This window comes from Neofelis nebulosa, chromosome 5 (assembly GCF_028018385.1).
Source record: "Neofelis nebulosa isolate mNeoNeb1 chromosome 5, mNeoNeb1.pri, whole genome shotgun sequence".
In the NCBI taxonomy this organism is placed as follows: Eukaryota; Metazoa; Chordata; class Mammalia; order Carnivora; family Felidae; genus Neofelis; species Neofelis nebulosa.
Window position 1 is genome coordinate 67412598 of NC_080786.1, and position 23579 is coordinate 67436176.

General features: G+C 33.7%; 1 protein-coding gene across 4 annotated transcripts in view; it reads left to right on the forward strand.

Annotated features, from left to right (window-relative positions):
• Window positions 1-23579, forward strand: part of NAALADL2 (N-acetylated alpha-linked acidic dipeptidase like 2) — a 1364408-nt gene that overhangs the window by 272270 nt on the left and 1068559 nt on the right. The gene's annotated exons all lie outside the window — the stretch shown is intronic.

The window sequence follows — 23579 nt, forward strand, 5'->3', positions numbered from 1 at the left end:
TAAACTTAAAAAAAAATCAGTCTGTAGGGTGCCTGGATGGCTAAGTCAGTTAAGCATCTGACTTTGACTCAGGTCATCAGCATTGGTTGAGCTCGAGCCCCACTTCAGGTGAGCATGAGCCCCACTTTGGGGTGAGCCACGCTTCTCTCTCTCTCCCTCTCTCTCTACCCCTTGCTTACTTACACCTTCTCTCTTTCTCAAAAAAAAAAAAAAATAAATAAATAAAGGTTTAGCAGAGTGTACACCCTTAGCAAGTGGAAGCTATTCTGTCTCTGATATAAGGGGCCTTATTCTGATAGTGCTTCTCCTCTGATCTGTTCATGTGTAATAGCTCCCTGCTCCGACCCCAGACAGCTATGGTGTAGAGGAAAGGACATCAGGTCTAAATACATGGAGCACTGAACTTAGTAAGTTTGAATACTATAGGATTGGTACAATACTGCATAAATAATGCTTTAAATTTTTTTCATAAATTTTTATTATAGGCAGCCTGACAAATTTACATCTGTGGTAGTTTATAAAATTGCTAAACCAGTCAAGCTGTTAGAATTGAAATTTTGCTATCTCTTGACTTACATGGGTACCTGTTTTGTTAACTTATATAAAACATATGGACACTGGCATATTATTTGACTTTGTAATATTGATAATGTGTTTTTACTCATTTTCAAAACATCTCATTCTTTTCTTTTCTTTTTTTCTTAAGTGAGTTCTACACCCATTGTGGGGCTTGAACTCACAACCCTGAGAGCAAGAATCGCCTGACAGGTTAGGCTTAGTCAGCCAGGTGCCTCCAATATATCTCATTCTAGAAGCACATTAAAAATATGGAGTAACCAGATATTTTCTACTGAAGGATATTTTTAAAAGTTAGTTAATGATTAAAAACCACTTCATGCCAATTTCTTTTACAGTTTTCAAAGTGTTATGAAACTTGTTTTTGTTCCCAGTAGATTTAAATATACTTTGATTACATCATCTGCAATGTATATTTAGCCTTAAAGTTAATTTCCCATTTAAAAGCACCTCAATTTGAAAGAAAATATGTTTCCTTTTTTAATTCAAGCTCCCAAATGCTTGATAAAATCATGGCTTTTGAGTCTTCATTGGTAACAACCACTTGTGAGGATCTTTTGCCCTGTGCTTTGTGTGAATTTCCAGGCATGTTCCAGTGTCTCTTATCACAGTGACACTCCCATTAAGAAGGGTACTATGTTAAGTGTATTTTTCTTGATTTTGTTTGCTTTGACAGTTGTCAGAAGACAAATATTTCAGAAAAGACTCTTGATTTTTCCCAAAGTGTTATAGTTTTACAGTTTACCTGACACTAGGAAGAAATGTGTCATTATTATAGCTCATTTTCCTTATTTTATTTTAAATTTTGAAGTCCAAACTTAACTGACAATGTCTGCTTTTGGTTATTTTGAGCCATGTTCAAAATTGCTGCCCTAAAGACTTAAAATACACACAATGATGTGTTACTTAGAAAATAATGGGGTGCCTGGGTGGCTTAGTCAGTTGAGCATCTGATTTGATTTTGGTTCAGGTCATCATCTTATAGTCATGAGATTGAGCCCGGATAGATGCTTAGCATGGAGCCTGCTTAATTTTCTCTCTCTTCCCTGCTTCCTCTACTGCCCCCCATCCCCTCCTGCACTCAGTCTGTCTCTAAAAAAATAAAGAAAATAATATAATAACATGAATTTTGGTCATGAGATTTAAAAACAAAGGATGTGATAAGCAGTACAAGTAAATTAGTCATTCACTGAAAAACTATTTTTAAAATGCAAAGACTTGGTGCTGTAATTACACTAGTGATGAAAAATAAACATAAGGCCCATAAGCCTACCTTTGTATAGCTTACATTCTAATGGGAATTCTAATATTGATCAGGTAAAATCACACGTATACACAGGAAGGGATAAGACTCCTCTAATAACCCAAAAGGTGGGTAGGCTTAAATGAGAAGAGGAAAGTGTATTCTAGGCAAAAGGGAATGGAATAAGTAGGAGGGACTGGGGGAGTGCTGAGAGAATTGGCTTTTGAGACACAGGCTGAATGATCTTGCAGAAAATGAAAACAGAATCAAGCAGAACCTTTGGGACAAAGGACTTGATGATTGTTAGATTAGATTCCTTCTTGTCAGTAGCTATCTACAACAGTTAATCATTATCAAGGGTTTCTGTGTATAACATATACAAACATCCACATCTTCCTGTGTATAAGACATTTAAAATAAACATTTAAAATTATGCTGATCATTGGGGCACCTGAGTAGCTCAGTCCATTAAGCATCCAATTCTTGAGTGTGGCTCAGCTCATGATCTCATGGTTCATAAGATTGAGACCCGCCCTATGTCAGGCTCTGCGCTGACAACATGGAGCCTGTTTGGGCTTCTCTGTCTCCCTCTCCCTCTGCCCTCTCCTGCTCCCACTCTCTCTCTCTCTCTCTCTCTCTCTCTCTCAAAATAATTAAATAAACTTAAATAAATAAATAAAATTATGCTGATGATTCAGAAGGGCATAATTACTTTATGAGCTGTAAATTTAGACATCCTTTAATTCATTCCTTTTTTTCCCTTGAGAAACCTAAAAAAGTTTTAGCTGACTAGTTCAAGAGGAACCTGTTTTTATATTAAAATTTTAACTGTCTATCCATAGTATCAACAATATCATTATACTTTGGTTATCATAGAACATTAAATTAACCTCCCTTATTTTTAAATTAATGACGAGTTTAAAATTTAAATATTGCCTATAATTTTCATGGCTCGTAAAGAAATACTTGATATCTAACCAACTTGCATTTGAATAGGCTCTTCTGTTACTGAATACAAGAATTCCATGCATGGTAGGAGCAGGACTTATCAGGCATTGGGGCTTGCTTCTGGTAGAGATACATAAAAATATTTTTATACATCATGCATTATTCCTCAGTTCCTTCTAAAAATGGCTCATCTGTTGTTTTTATTATTAGATGTAGGATGTTTCAGTTATAAAATTGAAAACAATTATTATGTTCATAATTGAGTCTCTTGTGTGAGGGTATATACCATTTAAATATCTTGGCGTCAGCTTATTGATTTTGTTCAGGGTCAAAATTAGAAGCACCATCAATAATCTCAATACAGCATAATGTGCACGGTACAAAGTTTAAATATTTAGTCACTGAGTTGACTCTTACAATGTCAAGGGGAAAACACGGTTAATAGGATAATAAGTACCTAAAGTGATACTAAAGAAGAACTAAGTGTGTCTAAGTCAGATTATTTGTTTCTCATATGATGAGCAGACATGAGAAATCATTTTTTATCTTAAAATTTATATTTTATCATTGTTAAAAACAAATACAAAGCAAATACTAAATTTTGAGCACTTGATATATTTTACTAGTTATGGCATGTCTACTTGGTGTGAGATTCAGAGAGAAGCCCACATGTCCACTAAATAAAAAATTCAAGAGAAATGGAAATTCAACCAGAGGTGAGAGTACTAAAATTGCACCTATTATAACCACCTTATTTTGTCTAGTGTTAGTGTGCTTTATTTCAAAATTGTACATAAGAAAAATAGGGTAAATTAAGGAAAATAACTAAATTGTAAAAGTACCAAATATTATACAAACTTGATTTCCCAAATGCAGTTATTATACATACATACATACATACATACATACATACATACATACATACTTACGTAGAGAGAGAAAGCAAGAGTGAGAGCATCCACAAGGGAGCTTGCTTCTGGTAGAGATACATATACATGTATGTGTGCATGTAATTAAATGTATTTCTAGCATTTTTCAGTCATTTAGTGTTTATTGAACTTTACCCTGGTAATATAAAAGAGAAGAATTAGAAGAATATAAGTAACTTTTATAAAAGAAAATGTTAGTTCAATGTGACAATTTTAGTTTTGTCCTAATACGAGAGACTAATATTCATCATACCATGCATACAATTTAAAGTGGAAATGAGAATCTTTTTTTTTTTTTTCCAAAAGCTATAAAGTGTTCAACAGCTTGGGTTGTTTAAAATAGCTTAGGTTTTTAGGATTATATTAGGGAGAGTTTTTAAAGAAACATTTGTATTTCAATTTTTAATTTAATGATTAGGTTTCAATGCTTTACATTTAGGGGATATATAGGCTTCAGTTTTCTCTCATGTGCAGGTACTTATTAAAAGAGGTATGTTGTTTCATCCAGTTAATTTGCGTGTTAAAATCACACACTCTTCTTATACATAAACTTCTTTTGTATATACTAGATTTACATTTTTCTAAGATCCTGAAATTAATAATAGGATTGTTATAGAACCTTTGTATGTCATGTGTTTAGAATTTGGAGATTCAGATGGAATAACTAATAAATAATTAACCTTTACTTGATCAATAGAAATTATAGATTAATTAAGCACACCTGAATGAGAAATTGTTCCTTATATGATTTTATTCACCATTTTATAGAAAATCAAGGAAATGAATTATCTGTTTAAATAATTTAATGGAATCACATCTTAATATTTACCAGTCATTTTTGGATGCACAGTGCCTTAAAGTTCTGCCATAAAGTTAGTCATAATGAATGCAATTGAATTTCTCTAAAATACTTAGACTTTACAGCTATTCTCAATATCCTCACCTAGATTAGTTTTTTTCCTATAATTTTTAAAATGTAACTATACATAGTGTTTCAGTTATCTACTTTTCTAAGACTAATATGGCAACTTATTGAAGAGACTATCTTTCATGAATGTGTTCCATAATTTGTAGATGGTACCTATGCATATGGCAGTTATATGTTTATTAAATATGTGGTTCTTTTAAAACTTAAAACCCATTCCTATGGGGCGCCTGGGTGGCTCAGTCGGCTAAGCGGACGACTTCGGCTCAGGTCATGATCTTGCAGTCCGTGAGTTCGAGCCCCGCGTCGGGCTCTGTGCTGACAGCTCAGAGCCTGGAGCCTGTTTCAGATTCTGTGTCTCCCTCTCTCTGACCCTCCCCCGTTCATGCTGTGTCTCTCTCTGTCTCAAAAATAAATAAACGTTAAAAAAAAATTAAAACTTAAAACCCATTCCTGTTCAAAATTCTTAGAAGACTATGGAAGTTTATTTCCTTATCTTTGTAAGGAACCTGAGTCAAACCAAGAAGCTATATCATTAACAGTGAGATATTAGGTGAACTCCCATTAAAGTTATAGAAAAAGGAGACAAGGGTTTACTCATCACCTGACCACTATGATAAAGTGAATCTTAGGGGCAAAAAATTATTTTGCGTCTGGATTGTTACTCTTAGTTAAAAATATGTTTTCTAAAAAATAATAAAATAAAATAAAATAAAATAAAATAAAATAAAATAAAATAAAATAAAATAAAATAAAATGTTTTCTTACTCTGTAAATGGTTACTAGAGATAATATTTTATGGGGCAAAAAATGTTGGAGTTTGGATCCAGCCCTAACTGACTGCTTACTTACACTTGTTCAAAACAACATGCTATCCTCAGACTCTCTGTAAACTGGTTATGTCAAAACTCACAAAAATCTGTCATGGAGTTGTTACAAGAACACCCTGAGGATAATAGATATGAAAAACTTTATGAGTGGTAGGACAGTACTAGATTTGGTATGATAATTAATAGTGAAAACAATAAGCACAATATTTAATTCATTTTTATGAACCTGTTTTATTCCCCCTTCATGAACTGTACATTCTACTTGTCAATATTATTTAGTATTCTCTCTAAACGTGCTGCATTTTCTGCCTATTTTGCACTGACATTTTTGTTAGTCTTTTCCCTATACTTGGACTGCCCTTTTTCTATAATGTCTGTTCATTAAAGGAGTCCTCAGCTTTCAAGATCCACAAGAATACCAATTGTTCCATGAACTAGTCTTGAAATTCACTACTATTACCTCCTTTACAACTTGGAGAAATGGAGAAACCTTTTTTACCTGTCATGAAGATTCTCCCATTCTTATCAATTCAGCCTCTGATTCTCTTGCCTCACCAGAGTTGTCAGGTAGCTTGTTAGACATGCAGAATCCCAGGCCATACCCCAGACTAAGATTCCTGGGAGATTCTTATGCATATTACAGATTGAGAAACACTGCCTTAATTAATTATAAACTCCTTGGGAGGGAGGACATGATGAAGGGAGAGCTTCTCTGTCTTGTCGTAGTATGCTGTATAAGGCTATCTGTTATCCAGTGATTTGCAGATAATAGGTGTTCAGTAAATGAGTGTTGAGTTGAATTTTATTTGTAATATTTTGAAGTCAGAAAATCCAGTGTCAGAAAACTCATTTTTTTTGGAAAAGGATGTTCTAAAGTCAGAACAAGAAGAAAGCTATTCATTATTGATGCTACTCACATCAACTAATCAATATTTCTTGGTCATCAACTACTGTACTTTTTCATGCATAAGATATTAGTATGGATCCTTGATCTTATAAAAAAATCTTCAGTCTGACCTTCACCTTCAAAGAATTCATTTAGGTAGCTGAATCAAAATGTGGTTTCTTTGTCATCTCTGTAAATATTTAATATACGCTATTGGAAGTCATGACAGAACTTTAAGGCATTGTGCATCCAAAAATGACTGGTAAATATTGAGATGTGATTCCATTAAATTATTTCAACAGATAATTCATTTCCTTGATTTTCTATAAAATGGTGAATAAAATCACATAAGGAACAATTTCTCATTTATAATTAAAGCAAGGTGATTTTATACTGTAAGAAACTTTATTTTCCAGTGTGTGATTTTAAATTGTGATTTTTCCCTTACATACCTTAATTTCTAAGATTTTTCTCTCTAGAATTCCATCAAAAATTTAAAAAGGTTTTGAGTGCCATTAAATCACATTCACCTGCCTGTATACACTAATTGCTGTGAATTAAATTAAGCACATCCCTAATTGCAGGTGGTTTCTTTCCGTTGCATAGAAAGTTGCAAGTCTGCCTCTCTCTGCTATCAGCTGATATGTGCTTAGGGAACAGAAACTAATTTTAACATTAGCCCAAGCAAAATGTAATTAGGACAGCTAATCTGCTGAAAAATACCCCCAGTAAAAATCTTTTTTATGTAATGCCATTTTAATGGAAATGACATTTTTATGAAATGCAAGTGACAAAGACTTGAATGATGCCTGTGAGCCTTTTATTTAATTTTATGTGTTGTGTAATTTGTTAATAAAGGGAGACCAGAAGCACTCTCAACATTCTGGATATGGAAAAGATTTTAAAGTAGAATTCTTAATGCGAATGTTCAATTTTACTTAAAATAACATTTTAAAATAACAAACTTGCATCTTAATAGATACTGTAAAAAGGTAGTGTGTGTGCGTATGTGTGTGCATGTGCGTGTGCACAATGACAGCCATAAGTAGAAGGTCTTTGGTAATTATGTCATATTTCTCATCACTGAGCCTCTCCATTAATGTAGATGATTGAAACTGACTTTGCTTGTGTGACTTCCCCTTCATTTTTTTAAACAGGTATTCTGAATTTAGGATTTCGGTATTAAAGGAAATCTAAAGGGATTAATAATTCTCTTAAAAATAACTATGATTACTACCAGAATTTGTAAGTTCTTCATTTATGTTTGGAACTGTATTAAGTGTTTTAAGTTTTGCTTGTTTGATTCTTTAACAGCCATGTGAGAATTATATTCATTTCATAGATCATGAGATTAAGCTTAGGGATATTAAGACACAACTAGTTGGGGCGCCTGGGTGGCGCAGTCGGTTAAGCGTCCGACTTCAGCCAGGTCACGATCTCACGGTCCGTGAGTTTGAGCCCCGCGTCAGGCTCTGGGCTGATGGCTCGGAGCCTGGAGCCTGTTTCCGATTCTGTGTCTCCCTCTCTCTCTCCCCCTCCCCCGCTCATGCTCTGTCTCTCTCTGTCCCAAAAAAAAAAAAAAAAAAAAAAAAAAAAAAGACACAACTAGTAAATGGATCAGTTGGGATTTGATTCTCTATTAACCTCAAGCCAATTTTAGTATTCTTAACCAATAGGCTCTAGTGCCTCAATAAAAATACTTGTTTTTTAATGTTACACTACAAACCGTAATGACAGAGTAACATGTCCACATGTCACCATTTTTCTCTTGAATTGTGTCTGAAATGAGGTTTAGCCTTTAATTTTGGTGTCACTACAATGTGACATGTGATATAGTTACATATACGTCCTTCAAAATCCAAAATTATTAAATGTTCAAAACCTGTGAAATATATAAACACAGCTGTGTTTTTCACCTACAGACTTGTGTTTATGTGAGACCTAGTCATTGTCTAACTAAATGGTCCTTAAAGGCAGTGCTAATAACTTACCAATTCTTTGCCAAAACGTAGGTTCTTTTTGAAATGATTCTCCTTTCTAAATTTAAGAGTGTTTCTTCATTTTGCTGACCCAGGCTGATTTTACCTTTTGACTTTAATTTGAATGTGAGAGAAGTTATAATCTGAATTTTGATGCTATTATAACCTTTTTTGGAGATTAAATCATTTTGATTAAAGCATTCAGCACTTCATTTTCCTGAGTTAAACAGAAAATTAGTATTGACAAAATTAGGCATGTGAATCATGCCCTGCCACTTACCACGTGCATCTAGTAGGGCGACTGTTTCCAAATAGCACACAAGCACAGTAAAACTCATAGGAGGGCCACAGAGGAGCATCACAGGATATTTTAATTTTTCAGGGAAGACAAAAAGATACTGGACATCCGTTAGACATCTGTTGCTCATTGTGCAAACCACTAGTTCAAGAAGTTCATCATTTAAACAATAGATTGTATTGTATTCCTTTCAATGATATCATATATTTACAAAGCTGGATTTTACAAGTTTACTTGATAAAAGCAGTTACTGAGTGAATAGCAATATGATCTAGGAAATGAGAGAGGCTGTGTCCACTGTGATTTAAGAAGCGTTATGACCAACAGGAACACAAATCCCATTAGTTAAGTAATTGCAGTTATTTCAGAATGAAATTAAAAAAATATTAAAGGTATGTGTTTTTTAAATAGCTAAAATTATTAGATAAAAATACTAAGTAGGTTGGATCTAACTATTTCAGAACTGTTACTTATTTCATATGTATATGGTTATGAATGAAATAAACTATAATGAATAATTTACATGACATACAATTTCTCATTTAAGGTAATACAATTCAGTAGTTTTAGCATATTCACAGATTTGTGCAACCAATACAAAAATTTATTTTCAGATTTTCATTATCCCCTCTCAAAAAAGAAGCACCATATCCAGTACCAGTCATTCCTCATTCTTCCCAGCCTCGAGCCTGAGGCAATTACTAATCTATTTTCTCTCTATAGATTTGCCTATTCTGAACATCTCATCTAAGTGGAATCATACAATATGGTGTTTGTGACTAGCTTCTTTACTTAGCATAATGTTTAATAGGTTCATCCACGTAGCTTGTATTTTTCATTATTTTTCATTTTTGAATAATAATCTATTAGGTACACTTAATTTATTCATTCAACATCTGATAGGCATTGGGTTATTTCCACTTTCTGGCTGTTAGGAATAAAGCTGCTGTGGACATTTGTATACCAGTTTGTGTGTGAACATATGTTTTCATTTCTCTGGAGTATATGGCTAGGAGTGGAATTACTGAGTCATAACTTTGTTTAATCATTTGAGGAAATGCCAAACTGTTTTCTAAAATGCAGCGTTTTGTATTCTCACCACCAATATATCAGGGTTCCAATTTTTCTACATCCTGCACAAGATTTATTATATATTTTTTGATTATAGCCATCACGGTGGATGTGAAGTTGTCGCTCATAATGGTTAATGCTCTTTTACTGTGATTATTGGTAGTTTGTGTATATTTGGAAACATATCTATTTAGATCCTTTGTCCATTTGCTATTTATCTTTTTATTGAGTTGTAAGAGGTTTAGATACTTACATATTGTCTCAATACAAGTCCCTTATTAGACATGTGATTTACAGATATTTTCTCCTGTTAGATGTCTTTTCATCTTCTAGATAGTATCCATTGAAGCCAGAAATTTTTGAATTTTAACAAAGCCTATTATCTAGTTTTTCTTTTGGTATCATATTTAGAATTTTCTTACACTATTGAGTTGTCTTGGCTCCCTTATCAAAAATCAACTGACTAAAATTTAGGGTTTGCTTCTGTACTTGCAATTTTATCCCATTGATCTGTATGTTTATCTTTATGCCAGGACCATGCAGTCTTGATATATAATGTCTGTAGCATTGTAGTAAGTTTTGAGATTAGAAATGTGGATACTCCACTCTTGCTTTTCTTCAAGATTTTGACTATTCCTTTGAATTTTCATGTGAATTTAGGATCAGCTTATTAATTTGAACAATATAGTCAGCTGGGATTTTGATAGGGATTACATTGTATCTGGAAATCAATTTAAGGAGTAATGACATTTTAATAATATTATGAGTTTCTATTTATGAATATGAGATGCCTTTCTATTTAGATCTATAATTTCTTTCACGTTTTTTTTTGTATTTTTCACAGAAGAAGATTTTACTAGTTTTATTAAATTTATTCCTAGATATTGTATTTGTTTTGATACTATTGTAAATGTAATTGTTTTCTTAATTCTGATTTTGGATTTTTCACTGCTAACGTATAGAAATATTACTTATTTTTGTATTGATTTTTATATACTACATCTTTGAACTGATTTATTATATATTTACTGTGGTAAAAACACTTTACATGTGATTTACTCTCAACAAATTTTTTATGTGTATAATAATGTTGTATAGATCTCTAGTACTTAATAATTTTGCAAAATCAAAACTTTATACACATTGAATAATAGCTCAACATTTTGCCTTATCCCAGCCCCTGGAGACCACTGTTCTACTCTGTGATTCTATGTGTTTGAATATTTCAGATATCTCATGTAAGTGGAATCATGCAATATGTTTCCTTTAGGGACTGGCTTATTTCATTTAGACTACTGTCCTCAAGGCTCAGGATTTCCAGCTTTTTTTTACGACTGAATATTCCATCTTGTGTATATACACATTTTCTTTATCCATTTCTTGGTTGATGGATATTTAGTTATTTCCTATCTTGTCTATTATGAATAATGCTGTAATGAACATGGGAATGCAAATATTTCTTCAAGATACTGATTTCAATTCTTTTGGGTAAATACCCTGAAGAGATATTTCTGGTTCATATAGTATTTGTGTTTTTAATTTTTTGAGGGGCCTCCATACTGTTTTCCACAGTGGCAGTACCATTTTACATTCCCACCAACATTGAACAAGGGTTCTATTTACTCCACATCCTCACCAACACTTGTTATCTTTTTTTTTTTTTTTTTGACATTATTTACTTTTGAGACAGAGAGAGACAGAGCATGAACGGGGGAGGGTCAGAGAGAGGGAGACACAGAATCTGAAACAGGCTCCAGGCTCTGAGCTGTCAGCACAGAGCCTGATGCGGGGCTCGAACTCACGGACCGCAAGATCATGACCTGAGCTGAAGTTGGCTGCTTAACCGACTGAGCCACCCAGGCGCCCCTGACTGATCATATTTCTACTGGTGAAAAGCTCTAGTCTCCAGATATTTATCCTTTATCTCAGTAGTGCTTGCATTCATGTCACATTTTTGGAATTTCACTAAACAGAGAGTGGTACTCTTTATGCACACACAGAATTTCACTAAACAGTGGTACTCTTTACGCACACACAGATCCATCCACACAAAATTGCTTACAGTGAAATTAGTTTTTGATAATTACTTAAATAATTTTTTAATGTTTATTTACATTTGAAAGAGGAAGAGAGAGACACAGTGCATAACAGGGAAGGGTAAGAGAGGTGGAGACAGAATCTGAAACAGGCTCCAGGCTCTGAGCTGTCAGCACAGAGCCCAAGGTGGGGCTTGAACTCACGGACCGCGAGATCATGACCTGAGCCCAAGTCGGCCACTTAACCTACTGAGCCACCCAGGCGCCCCAACACTTGTTATCTTTTAAAAAATAATAGCCATCCTAATAGGATGAGGTGATATCTCATTGTGGTTTTGATTTGCATTTCCCTGATAATCAGTGATACTGAGTAGTCAATGCAATCCTTATCAAAATCCTAATGGCCTTTCTTTTCTTTTTTCTTTTCTTTTCTTTTTTCTTTTCTTTCTTTTCTTTTCTTTTCTTTTCTTTTCTTTTCTTTTCTTTTCTTTTCTTTTCTTTTCTTTTCTTTTCTTTCTTTCTTTCTTTCTTTCTTTCTTTCTTTCTTTCTTTCTTTCTTTCTCTCTACAGAGATAGAAAAAAATCCAAAAATTCATATGCAACCACAAAAGACTACCAATAGCCACACAATTTTGAGAAAAAAATAAACCTGGAAGCATCACACTTCCTGATTAAAAAAATGTATCACAAAGCTATAGTAACTAAAACAGTATCATGTTGGCCTAAAGACAGACATATAGACCAATGGAACAGAATATACAGCCTCTGTTTAAACCCTTGAACGTATGGCCAGCTGATCTTCAACAATGGTTCCAAGAATACACACTGGGGAAAGAATAGTCTCTTCTATAATTGCTGTTGGGAAAAATGGGATATCCAAATGCCAAAGAATTAAGTTAGATTTTTAACTTACACAAAAATCAACATAAAATGAATTAAAGACTTAAATATAAGGCCTAAAATTATAAAACTTTATGAAGAAAACATAAGGGAAAAGCTCATTACATTGGTCTTGGCAATGATTTCTTGGATATGACACCAAAGGCACAGGCAACAAAAGAAAAAAAAATAAACAAGTGGGACTGTATCAAAGGTTTTGCAGAGCAAAAAACAAAATGAAAACAAAAAACAAAAAGAAAACAAAAAACCCAGAGTGAATCTATAAAAGGCAACCTATAAAGTGGGAGAAAATATTTGCTAACTATGTATCTTGTAAGAGGTTAATATCTAAAATGCATTAGGGACTCCTTCAATTCAATAGCAACAAAACAAAACAAAACAAAAAACAAATAACCTGATTAAATGAAATGAGCAAAGGACTAGAATAGACATTTTCCCAAATGCGACATACAAATGGCCAACAGATACTTAGTTTGCTCTTCTACCAAGATCTTGAAGTGGCAGTTTAGGTTAGTTATTTACAATCTTTCCTTTTTGTTAATATAGGTTTTTATGTTTATAAATTTCCATCTAAGTACTGCTCTAGCTACATCCCATAAGTTTTAGTATTTTAAGTCTTCATTTTTATTTATCTCAAGCTATTTTCTAACTTCCTTGTGATTTTTTTTCTTCAGACTGTTGGCTTATTTTGGAGAGTGTTTGATTTCCACACATTTGTGAATTTTCCAAGTTTTGTTTGTGTTACTGATTTCTATTTTCATTCCATTGTGGTTGGAGAACACACTTTAAATGGTTTTAATCATTTAAATTTATTGAAACTTGTTTTATGCGCTAGCATATGGTCAGTCCTAGAGAAATTTCTGTATGCATTTGAGAAGAATGTGTATTTTGCTGTTTGGTGTAGTATTTTATAGGTGTATTAGGTTAGTTGTCATTCAGATCTTCTGTGTTCTTGTTGAACATCTGCCTAGTTTTGTACATTATATAGTGTAGAGTATCAAAGTTTCTGAATATTGTTGAATTGTCTATTTCTTCATCCTGACAGTTTTTTTTTAAGTTTCTTTTAAAGTTTATTTATGTTGCGGGGGTGGGGGGGGTATGGGAAAGGGGCAGAGAGTGAGGGAGAGAGGATCCCTCTGCTGGCAGCCCAAAGCCAGATGCAGGGCTGGATCCCACCAATTGTTTGACCTGGGCCGAAATCAAGAATCAGACGCTGACAAGACTAAGCCACCTAGATGCCCCCTTTATCCTGTCAGTTTTTAATTCATATTTTGGGGACTCTGTTTTGAGGCACATATATATTTTTTATATTGCCATATCTTGATAGTTTGACTCTTACATTAATATAAAATGTGCCTCTGGGGGGCACCTGGGTGGCTCAGTTGGTTAAGCGTCTGACTTTGGCTCAATTCATGATCTCATGGTTTGTGAGTTCGAGTCCGGTGTCCGGCTCTCTGCTGACAGCTCAGAGCCTTGAGCCTGCTTGGAGTTCTGTGTCTCCCTCTGTGCTGCTTCCCCACTCATGCTTTGTCTCTCTTCCTCTCTCAAAAAAAAAAAAAAAAAAACCAAAAAAACAAAAAACCAAAAACATTAATAAAACATTAAATATATATATATATATTATATAAATATATATATTTATATATATATAAATTATATATAATATATATAATTATATATATATAATATATATATATAATATATATAAAAATATATATTTATATATATATATATTTATATATATATAAATTATATATAATATATATTTATATATATATAAATATATATATATATATATTATATATATATAATGTACCTCTTTGTAGTAAAATTTAAAATCTATACTGTCTGATATTAGTATAGCCACTCCAGATTTCTTATGATTGTTGTTTGTATGATGCATGTATATTTTCCATTCTTTTATTCTCAATTTGTATCTTTAAATATAAAGTGTGGCTTTTGTAGGCATTACATTGTTGGATCTTGTTTTATCAGTCTCATAGTCTCTTCCTAAGATTAGATTTTAAATCCATTCACATTAATATTTTTGATAGTTTTTGATATAGTTGGATTTACATCTGCCCTTTGATTTTATGTATCTTTTGTGGATTTTTTCTTCCTCTAGTCCTCCTTTACTTCAATCTTTTGCATTAGGTAAATATTTTCTGATATAACATTTTAATTTTTTAAGTGAGTTTTAAATTGTATTTTTGGAGTTATTTTCTTGGTGGTTTCTCTATAACTTACCATATTCATTTTATTTTATTATAATCTATTCCAGATGTTTATTTAATTTGGTGAGATATAGAAACATTGCTCTTTTATAGCAGTCTTTCCTCTCTTGCATTTTATTCTGCTATTGTTATAGATATTACATCTATATATTTTACACATTCAACTGTATACTGTTAAAATTGTTACTTTATGTAATTTAGTAACTTTTAGAGACAGTGAAAGGATAGCAAATGTTTATTTATGGGGTGTGTTATCTTAACCTTCTTATTTAAAATTTTTGATCTTAATTTGTTTTTACGGATTCAAGTACCATCTGGTGACTTTCCATGGGATGGCAGTAGATTCAGTGGGCTCTCTTTGTCTTTTTCATCAATCTCTGCCTCTGTTTGTATTGTACCCACCTGTTATGTTCCAGTAATTGCAGGCATACTTTTTGTGGCTGGTCTCTGAGGTTGTTCTGATCCTGAAGGAGCTATTCTTAATGGTCACGTTTCTTTTTTCTTTTTAATAAACTATTTGGCCTATGGTTTAGCTTGTTGCTCTCTTGAAGCTACCAGCCTTCTCTGAATTGTTTGCCACTAAATATCCTTTGTTTTGAGAGCACTCTTAGGCTTGAACTTCCCTACATTGTGTTCAAAATAAAGTCAGTTATCTTGGGAGAGCTTTAGATCTTTCTGTTCTTAGGCTTTCCCTTTTTCCCCCAGGTAAAATGCTCTGAACATATACTCAAGAACTGGCCATTTTGCCTGCTTCTCTTGGAATGTTTTTCCTGCTTTATAAGCGGGATGCTGTGTGGGATAGTACTCTTCCATCTTCCTGCCTTGCCCTTGCTAGCATGGAGCTTCACCCTACAAGTGAGCTGGATCAAGGGCTATTGAGTTTCCAGTATTCTTGGCTTGCTGTGCCTGTCATAAAGTTCTGTGTTAGAAGTGGAGGCTGGGTGGAAAAAGTGAATCCTTACCTTCTTGGCCACACTTGCCTGGAATTTAGTCTCTGTAACACAGAGCAGGAGGAAAGTGAGAAATGCTGGTGGCTGGGCTCTCCTGTAGAGTTACCCATAGACCTTTGCTGAGAGTTGGAGGGAGAGGGAGCCTTGTCTTCATGGTTCCATCCACTTGCAGTGGAACTTTCATCACATGAGATGGGGAGAGGGAAGGGATTAAGTAGGCCATGGTTCAATTACAAGACTCTTGACATTTGCAGTGAGATTTGGTAGACTTTCTTAAATAATTATTTCCTTTTCTCCTGTACAACCTTAAGACAGTTTCCATAAACGTTAATGATTGTTTTTTTGTTGTGTTTTGTTTTGTTTTGTTTTGTAATTTTTATCTGTTATTGTTGTCCCAATGGAGTGAAGTTCTGAAGAGCTCCTCATGTGGCCATTCTGGGAGTTGTCTGTTATCTATGTCTTTTAGTCTAGGGGTACCATAGAAAAACTGCTGAGGTGCTCAAGTACTATGAACAGAGAGAGTTTGGAAGCCTTTATACTAGGACAAGTTACTAACCTTATCCACATCTCTAAATTTACATCTTTAAAGATAATGACATACATCTCAAACAAAGGTTTTAGGATTAAATGAAATACATTTATGAATGTTCCTGATGTATAAGAAAGAAATAACAAATTTGACTATTTTTTATTTATATTTCATGTATATACTTTACACACACATAAAAAATGATGTGTAAGTGCTTCAATTATAATTATAGCTTTTAAATATATTTTTCTCACTTTGTTCCATTTTCTTCCCTAATTCAATCTAATAAAAGTGTCATTGGTGTGGAGTATCCTATTTGTAGACACAGATGAACTTATGCTTTTCATGAAATTCAACATATAGATTATAGTAGCAGCCAGTATAGGAATAAATGACAATCAATGCCTCTTGAATTCTTTTAAGTCTATGATCAAACTGGAGGCCTACATTTATGATATCTTTTGGAGATTAAGACCCTGTAGGCAATAATGGCCCACTACTGCCCTTGGGACCATCAGGTCTTCAAATCTCATCATTACTCACCAGGATTTTGTTGGCCTTGATCATTATTGCCTAATTTGGGTACATTTAGAATTGAATGCCAAAGCCCATGCAGCTTGAATGTATGAAAACCTGCTGTTTTAATGACATGGAGAGCTTACTACATTTTATTTTCTTAATTTACATCAAATTTTCAAATGTTTTTACTTAGTAGAAGTAGTCTATAGGGCCCTGAGTCTTTCTTAAAACACATTTTATCTGGAAGTTCCAAGAATATTTTCTTAAATATTGTTTAGAAAATAAATTGTTCTGTGGTGCCTGGGTAGCTCAGTTGGTTAAGTGTCTGACTCTTGATTTTGGTTCAGGTCATGATCTTATGGTTCAGTTGGTGGAATTGAGCCCTACATGGGAGGTGGGGGGTGGTGGCTGTCAGTGCAGAGCCTGCTTGGGATTCACATTCTCTTTGCCCCCCCCCTTTCTCTCTCTCTGAAATAAATAAATAAAATAAATTGTTCTTCTTTTAGTCCTTATTTCATTACCAAGATTTCCAACTCTAGTATTCAAATCCTGTGACCAGAAAACTAATGCAGCTTATGTTTTTTACTGGCACAAATATAAACAATACAATTATTTTGGAAAGTTTAGTGTGACATGTCTTTGAATGGCCTTTAAGTTATATAAAAATTTTAGTTACTGTTCAGAAGTAGGGAATGAAATGGAAGAAATAATAAAGGCAATAAAGCTGAGTAGTAGTATGAGGGAGAGAGTTATAGAAAGCAAGAGATACAGAGAATAAGCAATGAAAGATAAAAAAAATTCAAAAGTCAGTATAGCATGGATAATGTTTACATGGTTTAAAGTGTTGTATATATAGTTTGCTTGTCAGTCTCCTTCTCCAGTCAGGAGTCATTAAGCTAAAGAAAGGGGAATCCACACCTGCTTTAACTACATTTAAAAAAAGGGTTTATTATAAGGATCCTGGGGAATAGCATAGGATCCAATTGCCAGCAATATTATTGAGCCTCATAGGGACTGGTATGCTATAGTTTCTTTTCTCTGTTTTGTGGTCATATCTTCTTTGTACATATCCCCACTTACTTCTGCAAACTGGTTGTTTTTGCAAGGCCCTCAGTCTATGTTCTTGCATAATTTCAGTTTACATGTGGCTTCATCCTGTCTGTGTGCCAACTTGGACCCTTTTTTTCCCCGTATCTTCCCAATAGCTCATTGACGCAGAATCAGTGACCTAATCCCAAATTACAGATAGGATATGATTGTCTGAATTTGTATAAGTTATCTGCTCTTAGTCTTATATTATGACTGAAAGGATGAAGCCTGTTATACTGGGCTATTTTTATGAGAGTTGTAGGTAGAACAGACTCTCTAAGTAAAGGAAAGACATATCTGCATACCTATTATGTGCTGTCTAATAAACTCTTTGAGGGAAAAGATCATGTCCTATTAATTTCTTTCCCCAGCACTTTGTACAGTTTTAAAATGAATATTGAGTGAAATTATCTTCTCTTCAAAGGCAGTTTGCATTTCTGCCTCCAGAAGGCACAGCTGTTGGCACACGCGCGCACACACACACACACACACACACAAGAGCTTCCAGTCTTTTCTTTTTTTGATGGATATCATTAAGGTAACTCTTGCCTTGGAACAATGGCTAACCTTTTTTGGAAAGTAAACTTCTTTGAACAAACTTTGAGGACATTTTCTATGCCTGAGAATGGAGCAACAAGAACAATGACAGTATCACCAATCCATTGTTGTAGACCAATAATTCCCTTGCTGTTTTAAGTAGTGCTTTTATGCTATAATTTTACACAGAAGAAAGAAATACATAAAAAAGGGAATGCATTGTTTGAGCAGGTGTGAAAGACTAACCTGTACCCATTAACCTCATTTGTTCCATTTATCCTACAAAAGCTCTCTCCCAACTCTAGAGGTACCTCTATAGAACCCCAATCTCCAAAAACTACAATTTTTAAACCACTGTTTTTAGATTAGAAGCAAAGACCTTTTTGTCTAACTTGCTCAATGTTCAAATACTTCTATTTACACATAAGAACATAATTAAAAATAAAAAGATTTTGTGAAGGCACAGAAAATGGTTTTATTGTCTATTTCTTCCCATTGCTGCAAGCAAAAATTTCAAAGGTAGAAATTCATTTATTCAGTAAATATTTACTGAGAATTATTTGCTATATTTAATTCTTGGCATAAAAATATGAATAAATTAGGGCCTCTCTTACTGTATGTCCAGAGTTTACAATAAAATTGTGTAGAGTGAGAACATTTTTATTTCATTATGCTTAATGCAAAATGGACAGCTACTTAGAACTATCCAAGGGAAAGAACTAGCAGATATTTTAGTACACGGAAAAAATTTGGACTTCAGAATCTTCTACTTTCTTTCTTTCTTTCTTTTTTTTAATAATGAACATAAGACCATTGTCGGAATAACCATGGAACTTTTGGTGTCTTTGTTGCTTTTGATTGCTCTTCCATTCCCTGATATGACATGAAACATTGGTTTGCCAACAAAAATGGAAAATGTCTGCAAATTTTTAAAATTTATACCACTAGGTTTGTGTAACAGCATTGTATTGAAATGAAAAGGAGTAAATCTTTCTGCTTATATTGGAAAGGTATCATAGGATTTTTTGGTTGTAAAAATACGATTTTGAAAGAGCAAAATTTTTTAGGCATGTTTGTCTAAGCCTAATGTATCTTTATAGAACTGAAGACATTAGAACCAAAGGGAACTTTGAATTCACTGTAGGGATTGTGATTGCTTACCAAGTATCCGTTCATCACTTCTTAATTTGCAGCAGAATTCCTGTGTTGTTCAGGGTAGAAATATGCCCAACTTTGGCTAATGGATCTTGGGGAGGGGAAGTACCATTCCTCTAAGGGACATTTACAAATGTGTGAACGTGTTTGAGAGATTCAAAAGGATTGAGAGATAATAAAGACATTCAGTGCCCTTGGGTTGTAAATGTCAAGTGTCCAGGAGCATACAGAACTATTCCGAATAACACAGAATTTCCCAGCTTAAATACCCCTAGGATTCTCAAAAGAAACACTGGTTTATCCAAATCCTGCTAATCATGCTGTTTTCTTTGTCCATCTTACTTTTTAATGAGTATATATGTGTGACCCAATTCTTGATCGTGAGATACAAAGAGGAATATCTAGAGGGTGAGTGTGATGGGAGACCTCAGGGGAAAAGAAATTCTTGCTGGTATAAGGTAGATATGAGTCAGTGTTTACCTAAGCATATATAATACTTGGAGCTACAACAGCAATCTTCCAACAAGAAAGACCAAAATACTGGCCAAATTTGGAAGAATAGACATATGGTAGCACCTGGATATCTGTTGATAAGTATAACTAACATTTCTTGTTGTATGAGTGCCGGGCTTCTGTTATGTGAAGGAATAAAAACTATTAGTAGCTATTGTTTAAGCTATTAATTGGAGTTTTGATACCTATAGTTTCTAAAACTCTTGACAGATACAGCTTTTACTTAATCAATGGGTCAGGCAGGTATACCCCCAAATGTTAACTAGTTATTTAATAGCTGGCTTGAAATACAAAAACATTTTTCTCCATTATTAACCTGAGGTTCTCAAACTGTGGTATGTAGGGTCTTCCCCCTATTTGGGGGGAAAAATTATAATTGATTACATTTGAAATCTACACATATCTGATGAAAAATGATAAACATACCATGACACTACAGACAGTATTCTGAATATGTTTTAAAATTTAACCATTCTACAGAGTTCATCCCATGATTTATAAAGGTAATGAAAATAGCCCACCTTTGAGCAAGTCTTGCTAAATTCTCATTCAAAAGGTACAACAGAATTCAAAGCAGCTGGGTTTTTTTTTTTAATTTTTAATTTTTATTTCAGAGAGAGAGAGAGAGAGAGAGAGAGAGAGAGCATGAGCAGGGGAAAGGGGCAGGGACAGAGACAGAGAGAATGAATCTTAAGCAGGCTCCACACTCAGCCCAGAACCCATAGCTGGGCTTGATCCCACAATCCCAGAATCATGACCTGAACCAAAATCGAGAGTCAGACACTCAACTGACTGAGCCACCCAGGTGCCCCTCGAAGCAGCTGTTTTAAGCAGGAAAACAATAAATAAGGCAAGTGTTCTAATCCAATAGACTCTTGTAATTCAGTAGAAACATTTTATAATTTCAAAATGTAAAAGCATTGATCATTTACCAGTTGTCTACCAAATGCCTAATTGAACAAAATTTTAAAATATTTTGCATGATTTTGACTTTAAAAATACCTCAGGGGTGCCTGGGTGGCTCAGTCGGTTAAGCATCTGACTTCGGCTCAGGTCATGATCTCACAGTCCGTGAGTTCAAGCCCCACGTTGGGCTCTGTGCTGACAGCTCAGAGCCTGGAGCCTGCTTCATATCCTGTGTCTCCCTCTCTCTCTGCCCCTTCCCTGCTCATGCTCTGTCTCTGTCTCAAAAATAAATAAACATTAAAAAAAATACCTCAAAACATAAGGCTTCTAGATGATAGCAAAACCATTATTTTATTATATATTTAAACATTCATCTTTACAGAGCAATCATTGCACTTGTTGGAAACCAGGAGGACAGAGAGAGAAAAGTCAAAATAGGATATTTTCTTAGAAAGATGATTAAACAAGGAAACACTTATATGAGAGATTTCAACCTTGTGTACAACATAAAAATAACCATTACTTAAATTTTTCCCATGCCTGGAATTGTTAAAAAAGTATAATATTACGTTCACAGAAGTGTAATATCCATTAGAAGATCTAATGGTGATGAATTCGAAGGCTTTCAATAAATCACTTTAGCTCAGATTCTTGAAAAGCTGAAACATTCTTTTTTCACACCCACTAAATAGACGTAATGATGGCAAGATACAAGAGTAAGTTCAAGCTGAAAAAGTAGTGATATATATGATTGCATAAAGTCATGCTATTTTAGAGTTGTGGGAGATATTAGGTACTATCTAGCTCAGTGTTCCACATATTTAAATAGTTTCAGGGACTTCTCTAAATGAAAACAATGTATCATGGAACCCCTAGGGTTCACTTACATTATATGTATATGAGTTTAATAAGAAAAAAACTTGAGACTACATATATATTTCCTAAACTTGCAGTTTTTATATAATCATACTACAGATAGAAATTCCCACAAAGATAAAACCAATAACATTAAAATTAAATTTATTCCATATAAAGTATAACATTTTTCTAAAAAATAAATCATTCATATGGAATTTAATACTATAAAAACAAAGCCTTAGTGTTCTTCATTTAATGTATTTCTATTTTTTTTTTTTTTTTACTTCAGACAACTTTGTTTATAATCATATTGGCAGTAGACTCTTCAGACTTTAACTGGCAGTGTTATTTTACCTTTATTATTTGAAAGACGTTTATTAGTTTTATGATTATGGGTAGTCATTTCCTCCCATGATTTTGAAGATTCTATTCTACAGTCTTCTGGCTTTCATATTTGCCATTGAGAAATCTACTGTCTTACACTCTATTATACATCTGTTTTTTTCTTTTTGATGGCTTCAAAATCTTTTTGTTTTTGGGGATTTTTTAGTTTCCTGATTGTGTCTCCAGACTTTTATTTATTTTTTATCCTGTTTAGAATGCATTGTGATTTCTGTAGATATAAATTCATTCCTTTAACATCAGTTGTGGAAAATTCAAAGCTGAATAGCTCTTTAAGTACTGCCTTTCCTTTATTTTCTCTCCTGTGACCCCACTTAGATGAATATTAGCTTTTACATTTGACCATGAAAATATTTGAAACTCCTTAAATTTCTTGTCTTTACTCTTTGATGCATCATAGATAATTTCTTTAGGTTTATTATGTGCTGCTTTTACTCTGTATGCAGTTGAATTTAGGCTGGCATTTAGTCATACATCTCTAATTAAAAGTTATACTTCATTTATAAAGTATAATTTTATTGGTTTTAACTCTTCCTTGTAATTTCTGATAATAAAGTGTTGGCTAGTTCTTATGTTGTTATAAGATAATTCTGTAACTATATCACACATAATTAATCTATGGTATCTAGCCATGAATTCTAATTTATAATTTCCTTCCTGGTATAAAGCTTTTTTTGTTGTTTCTGCCATATATTACTCATAGAGTCTTGTTTTTGGTGTGTTTGTGAACTTTATGAACTCATAGGTGGCTAATCTTAATCTGTGTACAATTTGAGGTTCTAATTTGAAGATGCCTTTCTTTGGAAAATATTATAGTTACTATTTCGGGAAATTGCTGATTTTAGGAAAACTTAATTCCCCTGTAGGGTCCCAAGCAGAATCTTGAGGTGTCAAGTTTAATTCTTTTCCTTCACAGCTATTGCTGGGAGTATCTGTTTGAATTCTGCCTCCTATCTTCCGGACTGCTTGTTGTATTCGTTCAGTGGTCTATTTAAAGTTTGTCTTCTTCTGAAACTGTCAATGTGACACAAATTATATTTGGTACCAGAGCCAGGTGTTTCATTGTGGATATGCCTCAGGGTTGCCTTTTCTGCTAAATGGCTCAAAGTGGAAGTTTCCTAAGTTATAGCATTTTTGCCTCCAAATTTCTATTTTTTGCAAACAACCAAAAGAGTGTAGAAATAGTAAAGCCTTCTATTTTTAAACAATAGCATCACTTTGAAAATAACTTGACTAAAATTGTTTATTCAACACTTTGTCGCACAT